This window comes from Chenopodium quinoa, unplaced genomic scaffold, assembly GCF_001683475.1.
Source record: "Chenopodium quinoa cultivar QQ74 unplaced genomic scaffold, ASM168347v1, whole genome shotgun sequence".
NCBI classification, from domain to species: domain Eukaryota; kingdom Viridiplantae; phylum Streptophyta; class Magnoliopsida; order Caryophyllales; family Amaranthaceae; genus Chenopodium; species Chenopodium quinoa.
The window spans coordinates 1,459,171-1,469,591 of record NW_018742798.1 but is presented as its reverse complement, the minus strand read 5'-3'; the positions used below and the strand labels follow the sequence as shown (position 1 = coordinate 1,469,591).

The 10,421-nt window shown below is 37.1% G+C and overlaps 1 long non-coding RNA gene across 5 annotated transcripts; it reads left to right on the top strand.

Annotated features, from left to right (window-relative positions):
• Positions 1-4,569: 4,569 nt before the first annotated feature.
• Positions 4,570-8,131, top strand: LOC110724959. Of its 5 annotated transcripts, XR_002512096.1 has the most exons (4): positions 4,581-5,189; positions 6,263-6,333; positions 6,560-6,631; positions 7,781-8,131. It is a non-coding gene; the product is annotated as an uncharacterized LOC110724959 (long non-coding RNA). The 5 variants fall into 5 exon arrangements; XR_002512094.1 differs by having other exon boundaries at positions 4,570-5,189; positions 6,263-6,631; XR_002512097.1 differs by lacking the exon at positions 6,263-6,333 and having other exon boundaries at positions 4,586-5,189.
• Positions 8,132-10,421: the final 2,290 nt, after the last annotated feature.

Sequence of the window (10,421 nt, the reverse complement as noted above, 5' to 3'; positions counted from 1 at the left end):
AATTTTTATATTTGTTTCAATTTTTCAATTTTTTAATTTTATTCAATGTCCTCTCCTTTTATAACTATGGATGACTTTTTCAACTTTGCATTTGAATGTCCTTGCCTTTTTTTAAAAAAAAAAACTTTGGACGACTTTTGCATTTATTCACTTGCCATTATTCACAAAATATACAATTCACAAGCCAAACTCGTATACCACAATCTCCAAAAACATGATCATTTGCTTCACAAAAACCAAAAATGGAACAAAAAGAAACAAAAGGCTCAAAGTTCTAAAGATGTGGCTTGAAAAGAAGGGAAAAGTCTCAAATGGTTAGCAAGAAGGCAAAAGGAAACCCAAGAACTAAAAAGAAAGAAGATTAACATAGAAAAGAAAAATTACAACCCCGAAAAGATGTCTTTATCCTCCGTAGATGGTTCGGTCTCGCGTTTGAGAATTATGAGTCAAGCTTCAAGATTAGGTATGCAATAGTCAAGGATCCACGCCGCTCAATTAAAATATGAAGAAGGCTTGAAAAAGAAGAAACCTCACACGGTTGTAGCAAAAACTAACTAAAGTTGTCAAATCCACCAAAGGAAGAAACTCCGTCTTACCACGAACCAAAAGAATTCGGCTTCAAAGCTCCGAAAGGTCTAAACCGCTACCTTAGCATACCCTATCCTAGAGTCAACCATGGATACTCTCAAAGCATGCACACCGATAAAACACAGGAAAGCACACATTCAAAGGCAAAATCTCGAATGGTAGTATGTCCAAATACAAGAGCTAAACAAGAAAAAAGAAAATATAGCCTCAAAATTCATTTGTTTGGTTTTGTTTCATCAATGCAAGAAAAGGAAACAAAAGAAAACAAAGGAAAAAGAAAGAAAATAAAAGAAAAGAGAAAAGCATAAGAATGTAAGCAAAACAAGTAAAACCAATCGTCAAACAAGCGGTCATTCAGAAACATTGCCAATGACCCAGAACACAAGGAAAACATCCCCGAACAATCAGCTCATCCTGAACTAAACCTATTTTATGCAATCAAGAAAGAAAAAGAAAAAAAAGAAAAAGAAGGATCTCACCGGGTACTCCAAACAATGCTAATGAATATAAATGAAAGGAAGCACAAACCTTCATGATGCTCCAAAAGCAAAAGCAAGGATAACATACCAAGAGAGAAATAGAAAGCTATATACAAAAAGAAAATGTTAGTAACTTCCAAACAAAAACACACAACATCAAATTCTGGCAAAAATGATCAAAGAATTAGAGAAAGAGAATCATAAAGCAGAGAGAAATTTCATCCATCCAGAAAACAATCAACCATCACGAAAACAAAGGAAAAGAACCAGACCAACAACATATCATCATCATCAGAAATCATCATACAGAGATCATCATCGTAAATCATCAGCAAAAAACGATCGCATGAAACAGAAATCAACATAAATCATCATCAGAATAAGACACCAAGTCAAAGACAATGCCATAGTGAACCATAAAAGCAAGGGGGAAACAAAAGAAGCACAACAGACATAAGAATATTCCCCCAAGCTTAAAGTGAGCTACCCCCCCCCAAAGCCAAAACCAAGCAGCAAGTTGGCATAAAAACAATATAAAAGCAAACGAGCATAAAGGGAGGGTAGCCAAAATGGCATCACTCAGCACTGTGGTAAAAGGGGTAGAATGAGTACTCCCCTCACCAACTCAGAAGAAACATGGCTAATGACATCATTCACATCCATAGGGCCCTTACCCTTCAACCTACTCTCCCTCGTGGCCCTGTCCCTAGCAAAAAGGTGGGACCAATCATCTAGAATCGGCTCACCCAAGAGCCCCCATCGGCCAAAAGTCTCAGGATTAGGGAATGGGTTAGGGTTAGCCGGGTAATAAGGAAAGTCACATCTTCCCGGCCTCTTATAATCGTAAGAGGTCGGAGAGGTCCCCTTAATGGAATGCGAAGGCACATTGGGCCCCTCCCAATAGGGATAGCACAATCTAGGTCCAATGGCCGGGTCATACAAGGCCCATTGAGGTACGGGTCCCTGTTGAACGGGGAGGTAAGGGTAGTTAACATAAGGCTCAATATCCCCCCTCATTACATGCATATCATAAACTTGCCTAGCATGGTAATCATAGCCTAAAACAAATCATTCCATAAAGGTGAACAATTCAATACATTTGCAATGGAATCGATCTTTGCATGGAAAATAGACAAGTCACAAGTAGAGAAAGAAGATGAAGAAGGGAGAATCAAAGATGTACCTCCCCGGGACACCGGAGGTGAAGAGGGAGCGAGAGGGACATATGGATTGTGGCGGAGATTTGGCAAAGGAGCTTTCTTGAGAGCTTGGTCGACCGACCACTTGTTTGGTCTCTATGGAAGAGGGGTGTTTAAGCATCTAGCCGTAGCCTCAGGGTGAGGGATGGGGCACCAATCTATTGTCCTGGAAACTTTCCAAACAAACAAGTTTTCTTGAGTAGTGCGCTCCAAAAATCTTTGAGTTATCAAGGCATAAATACTAAGAAGATGGGATGGATTCTTCTCTCGCCTATCACGAATGGGTTTAAGGGATTCAAGAATCTTCTCATATCTTTTATTGAGAGAGAGGATTAAGATAGTAATCATTACTCCCAATTGAATGCTTCCGGAGAGAAAAACACCATCACGAATATCGATGAAACGATCAAGCAAATGGGACACGAAATCAATGACCTCGACCTTATACTCAAAAGGCTTGTCCGCCAACTAAAGCCAACTTAGCTCTTCCCTAGAGATGGCTCTAAGAGACTCCTTAGAGAAAAATGCATATGTGAGGAGCCTACTAGAGTATCTCATGGCCGGGTGGATGATAGAATCCGACTTGAAGTATTGGGGACGATAGTTATCTTCAACTGAGATATGCCTCCACCAACGACATTCCTTATAAACATGATCTCTTTGAAAAACATCAAAAGCCGGGTAAATGTAGGGAGTACCCTCTATTGGCGAAGGAAACTTGAAGGCTTCATAGAAATAGGAGAGAGGAATCGAATGGTCATTGTTGAAAACTTGAAAAGTAAGCATTTAAGTAGTCACGCCATCCAACTTCTCCTCATGTTGTTCCAGAGATGAAAGAAAATACAAAGTGATGCAGGCATAATCGGAGCATTAAGACCAATGAATTCTTCCAACCCCAAATTTCGAGCCAAGAGTCTCACATCATCATCAATTCCCAAAGATGTAGTTGCCGATGCATCATAGAATCGGGTTGATACAAGCTTCGTAGATGAAAGACGAATGAAATTTTTCCAATGCTCTTTCTTGGTAAATTCGATGACATAAGTCTCTCTGACATTGAGCGTAGGTGGCACAACCTCCTTTGAAGTAGAAGTCCGTGCCCTCTTGGCCCGGGGAAGAGGTGCCATCTACACACAAGAAACAGAGAACTAGGCTCAAAAGCATGAAAGGAATGATGTGAAAAGATGATGTAAATAAAGAGCACACAAATTCAAGGCCATATTATTATGAAAAGAGTAAATCATCACACCTTAAGTGTATAAATGCACTTGAACATTAATGCTAGCATGAATTTATGAACTACAAATGAGAACCAAGAGAAACAACACTCCAATCAATCATCTAGAACCCATCAATAAGAACATTATTATTACCAAATACCATAACAACATATCCAACAATGATGATAACAAAATAGTAGATGTTCAAGCAAAATCAAGCATTACAAGTTCAATTATCCATCAATAAACATCATCAATACAAGTGTTGGAGGTAAGAAACAAGCAATATGGAAGCACCATTAATGTAAGTACTAAAACAAATCAAATTTCTCATGAAAAACCAAGGTAGAAAATTTATCAACAAAACCAAAAGAAATAAAGAATCATACCTTGAATTTATGAGAAATATCAATAAAATGGAACAAATAGCACAATCACACACTTTCAATCCAAAAATTGAAAACTCAAAACCCCAATCAAATAGTACCAAAAAAACTCAACTTTTGAAGAGAGAAAATCACTAGTAACGTGCAAAATTAGAGATTTTAGAGTATTAATCAACTAAAAGAAGTGAAAAATGATGATATTATGATGGTAATATGGCATCAAATAAGGTGAATATGCTAGAACACAACAAGAGAAATGAAGTAAGAAAATGGAGGAAGAGAGAGAAATGAAGGACGATACGCTTAAAAGAAGGGCCAGTAGGGGGGCGCGCCCGCGCCTCCAGGCCGCGCGCCTGCGCCCACCTAGGTCTTTTGCTCCTACGAAAGCCTCTTGTGCGCACATCGGTGGGTACACACTATATGATCATGATAAACACAAGACTAGGAAGTCCTTAAACGCCTTCACGGTGGGTTCAACACGACAATTTCATGAACCCACCATTTCGAACCCACCAAGCTTTAATTCTTGCATATGCCTCCAATCACCCAAATTGAACACTTCATCCTCAATTTTGGAAACCTTATCTCCATCCAATCAAATTCACCCTAGAACATAATTAAGAAAGAAAATCAATTAGATCAAAAGCATCAAAATAAAAAATAAAATCAAAGAAAGTAGAAAAGAAAGTTAGAAATTTGGGTTGCCTCCACTACTAGAAAATAATTTATTTGTTGCTATTAATTTGCTGCATTTTTAACAAATCGCTGCAAATTAAAACGATTTTTAAGTGTACATGAATCAAAAATATTGATTTGCAGTTTTTTTTTTTTTTTTTTTTTATTAAATCCGCTTCAAATGAATGATATCTTCCCTAGCCCTAAACCCTCATTTCCTCACCAACCTAATTCATTTCACTTTCCCCCTCGCTCTTCCAACTTTATCAACTTCAAAAATGCTCTCAACCTAACCATCACCGGCCACCGTCAAATTAATTACTCCCTAAAATCATCAACGTCACCGCCGTTTATCACTTCGAATGAGTGACCTTCAAAACCCTCATCATCACCAAGCTTTTTATCGTCGCCCGTCGGAATCGATTTTTCTCCAAGTACACTTCGGCTATGGCGTTTGTGACAAAGTTGCTGTCTTCGGATGATGGAACTGTAGTTTGGGGTTGATGGAGCTGCTACTGCTGCCGGAATCTCCCTCTTGCTCTCTCCTAATTTTTTGCTCACCAAATCCCTAATTTTTGCTCTAACTTAGGGTCGATTCTTCCGCTCGACATAGTACTCCCTTTCACCCACTCACTAACAAAGGTAATGTTATAAATCATCTCTTTTATTAAGAATGAATTTTGATTTGGTTAGTGTATGTTTTGGGGGTTTATACTTACCCTATTTTATCGTTTATTAAAACAACATCCAAATTGAAGTTGTTTACTTTTTAAAATTACTTTACTTGATTAGTTCATACTGGAAATTAGTGGTCTGTTATTGTCTGAGATTTGTTGTATTGTGGATAACAGAGGTCTCACTAAATGGTCATATACATTAAGTTTGCTAGGAATTAATAAAATAAAGTAAACCCAATTCACAGGTTTATGATTGCTTTTGTTGGGGTTTTAGTATTTTTTGATTTATAATTGTTTTTCATAGTTATTGTTCCATTTGATACCTTATTTGTAATGTTCATGTCCAATGGGTTTCTCAATTTCTACAATAGTTATTTTCCTTAGGGTGGGGTGGACATGGGGGTGATTTTTTTTGAAGAATGATTAGCATGTCGTTCGAATTACTCGTTTAATCGATCATCAGCGATTTCAAAAACTTAATCACTTTCGTTAATGAAAATGATGCCTGATGCTTTTATGAAGACTGATTTCATCACTACAAGAAAAAAGTTGATTTGCTGCAATTGATTTGCTGCATTTTTGGCAATACGCCGCAAATCAAAGTGGAGTTTATATAGATTTTAGTCCATTACCGCTTATTTTTTATTACAATTATTAATTAGCAGGGTTTTTTCCTTTGAACCGCTGCAAATCAATTGTCCTACATTTACCCTAAACCCTGCTTCCTTAGTCGCCCAGTTCATTCATTACTCTCTCTCTCCTCTTCTTCCACCTTCCTCGTTTCTCACTCCAATAATTCGAGTTCCTTACAAATCCTCGATCACCGGCGATTTAGGTTCCTTAATTATCCTCGATCATCTACGACTTGAGTTTCTCACTCATACTCACCGAGTCCTCGGTGCAGCTTTGACTCTCATCCTCTATACATCATCCATGGCTGCCGCTACCATTTACTGCATTCATCATCATCATCATCATCATCGTCTTCTTCATCAGAATCTCATCTATTATTGCTGATCCTTTTGATCGATTATCTAGGGTTTCCCAACAAAAAACCCCTTACTCCGACCAAATTATCTCGATTTCTTGAAGTGCAAGTGGCGAAGAAGGTCAGTGTTTTTTATTTCGCTAAAATTTTTGTTTCAATTGTTAATTTCCGTAAACAAATTGGATTTGAACAATCCCAAATTAAAAAGGTCATTGCTTATGTACCTTGAATCCTGTGTGCTAATGTTGACAAAACTCTAAAACTTAAAATTAGTCTTCTTCAAGACTTGTGATTTTCTGGGTCTTAATTAGTTCATGCTATAGTGGCTAATTCATTGTTGTTGGCAGCGTTTGAGTCGTTCAATCAAAGTGTCACCTACCGATCTAACGGGTTGCGCTCACCGCCACTCTCATAGTTAGGTAACTAATTGTATAAGTTGTATTTTATTTCCTTTATTACAATATACAAAACAGGGATCCCCAATTTTAGGGGAATTTTAATTTAAATTGTGATTTGGGTCTTAATTTGGACATCTGTTGCTATCTTGAATTATTATATGGTTCTAATAGTTGGGGGTGAAGGTTACTTAGTTGCATAAGAAAGTGAAGGTGGTTTTTTTGTTTAGCTAAAATGGGTTTGAGTTTGTGAAGGGATGAGGGATAGAAAAATATATATCATCTTGTTATGTATTGATTTCACATTTCAATTCCACTGCAATCAATGCTCTATTAGCACCTGCTAGTCTACTACAATGACTGTCACCCTATTATCTACTGATTTCACGATATGGTCTTTTGTATGCTTCCCTTGCTTTCTATATACATGATAAATGAAAATTAAAAATGTCGACTTACTTCTAACATTCCCGTAGGTACTAAGTTGCTATAGTGTTTTACAAGCTTCCAATATACTGTCTCTTTTGAGAAAATTAGAGATAGAAAAAGAATGGTGGTGATTTTTGTTGGGTATGTGTTTTATGTTACAAAAAGGTGGTGAGTTTAAGTTTTTATTTATTTTGTTTATAGTCTCACCGGGGTGTGGACATGCTTTTGTTCTTGTTAAGCAAAGGGAAATGACTTAACTTTATATATTAGTCAACATGATGACCATGACAATTAGCTAATTAGATTAAGGTTTTCGACAAAGATAAAATTTTTGAGCAATGTAAGAAGTAGTAAAGATAATACATGCCAGTTTCTTAGATTTGATGCCAATATATTCAAATTGAATAATTTAATACTTGTATAATGGTTAACTTTATTTTAAAAGCATAGGTGTTTCAATACTTCAATTGTAGGGAAAGGTGGAAAAGAAGTAATATGAAACTTATTAAAATCTCACTTAGTTTTCTTTGGGAGGTGGAAAAGATTATTGTCCCTTGTTTTTATCTTTCTGTGTAATTGTTTTTATCATATATTTTTTCTCACAACAAGTTAATGTGCTTCTGATTATTATGCATTTTGTTATCAGTAAGTTATAAGCCTTGTCCTTTTATATCAAATGCTAATGTTGTTTGTGCTATATTTGCTTGTGTTTGTCTTGCCGTTGCTTGTGCTGCTATTTGCCAGATGCCACTCATGGTATTGCTTATCGGATGCTGCTGATGTTGCTGCCTACTTGACGTCACTACATTTGTTTCCTCCTATAGTCCTATTGCATCTCCAATCATCGAATCTCTAAGTTTGTAATTTTGTGGAGTATGAATTTTGGGTGATTCATGTTAACATAAGGCGGCTACGCTCCCGTTGTGTCCTGTTGCATACCTTTGTTTTGGTTTTGCCCCAATTGTGTTATGTTGAGTTGCTGAAAGGCCTGTCGCTTTTCCAATGTATTTTTTTTTTAATTTTTTTAAAATGAAAGTGTAATGTAATAGTTCAGGAATTTATTTATTAATGGAAATATATTAGATTATATATTTATGCCTTTGTGTATCAATTACGATGCAATTATGATTTTTTCTACTAGTGTAAATAAATGTTTTGGTAATAAAATATATTTTTTAGTGATATTGAATTGTAGAGTTTCGAACATTAAAAAGCTAATAATTAAATTATTAAATAATTGTCAAATTTATTTATTTGCGGGGGTTTTATGGCAATAATTACAGCAAATCAATTGATTGATTTGCAGCGGTTAAATGGCAAAATCGCAGCAAATCAATCGATTAATTTGCTGCAGTTACAACCGCAGCAAATGAATCGATTAATTGATGCCCTGGCGTTTGCTGCCCCTCCAAAAACGCAACAAATGAACCTTTTTTAACCACTACAAATTAATGTTTTTCTACTAGTGCTCCAGAGAAGCGCTTAGCTTGACGTTCTCCACCCTTCAAGGTGGTTCATAGAGGGTCATATTATGAATGACTCCGACAAAAACTCCATCATAGTAAAACTTGAGCCTATGACCATTGAATTTGAAAGAACTTGGGAAATCCAAAGGAGAGATTTCAACTGCACTATTGGGGAAGACCTCTTGAACCACAAAAGGACCAATCCAGCGAGACATTAACATCCCGGGAAATAATCTCATCCTAGAGTTGTAAAGGAGCACCTTATCACCGACATTGAACTTCTTCTTCTCAATAATCTTATCATGCACCTCCTTGGTACGAGTTTTATACATGCTTGCACAGTCATATGCATCCAAACGAAGCTCTTCCAACTCATGGAGATAAAGCAACCGTTGCTCACCCGCAGTTGCCAATTCAAAATTGATTTTCTTAATAGCCCAATGAGTACAATGCTCAAGTTCGATCGGATGATGAAAAGACTTCCCATAAACCAAGCGGTAAGGATTGGTGCTAATAGGAGTCTTAAAGGCCGTTCTATATGGCCACAAAGCATCATCTAGCTTATCCGACCAATTTTTCCTATTTTTTGCGACCGTCTTCTCAAGAATAAACTTGATTTGACAATTAGACACCTCAACTTGTTCACTAGTTTGAGGATGATAGGGGAGTCCGAAACGTTGATTAACTCCATGCTTCTTCAACATCGTGCGGAAGGCACTATGCACAAAATGAGATCCATTATCAGTTATGACCGCCTTTGGAATGCCAAATCGTGGGAAGATTATTTTCTTGAACATCTTCATTTCTACATTATGATTGTTTGTTGGTGAAGCAATGACTTCCACCCATTTTGACACATAATCAACAGCAACAAGAATATATTGATTGCCATATGAAGTAGGAAAAGGACCCATGAAATCGATTCCCCATACATCAAAGACTTCCACCTCAAGGATGGGTTGTTGGGACATCTCATTTAATATTTCTGATTTTTTGGCACCGGTCACAACTCTTGACAAATTCCCAAGTATTCTTGAAGAGATTTGGCTACCACAATCCACATTGAAGCACCTTGGAAGATGTCCTAGAAACACCCATGTGACCACCACTAGGATCCGAGTGACACATCTTCAACACACTAGGTATCTCTTCATTTGGCACACATTGACGCAACAAACCATCAACACCTCTCTTGTACAAGATTAGTTCATCCCACACATAATGCCTAGCTGCAGACACCTAAAAATGTCTCCCCAAAACCAAACCCGTTGATGAACACCTTTCACCGCCATTATTGGTCGAGTTGAGTATTTAATCTTTGGATTGCTTAAATCCATGTTCTATCCAATATATTTCATGAACCAATCCAATTTCTAGCTCATTTCCCTAAACCATAACCTATTTTCCACTTTTCGTGTCCACATCGCAAAACTGAGAGAAATTGATTTTATGGCTATTAAATTTTGATCCAATTATTATTTCTTTGGATAGGCCTTCAAATAAGCTTTCCAACCATATATCATAAGCCAAATTCCGAGCTATAACGAAAAAGATATGAGCAAAACATTAAACTCGGCCCAAAACCGACACCCTTTTACTAAAACGACCATATCTTAAAATATAAAAATTATTTTGACCTGATTTTAATTGGGTTGAAAAGTAGACTTGATAAGATTTCCAATGATATATTATATGTTTTATTCCGAGTTACTGATCAAAAGTTATGATGATTTTAAAAACGCGTAAAAATTGGAATTACCGCGCAGCAGCTAAAATGCCGCGACACGGCAAGATCTGACGTGGCACGGGAGAAATTCCCGTGACACGGTAATTTGGAGGGGATTTTCATGTTTTTTAGTGCCCCGTGACTTGGCATAAGTACCGTGACCCGGCGCCATATGCCGTGACACGGTAGACTT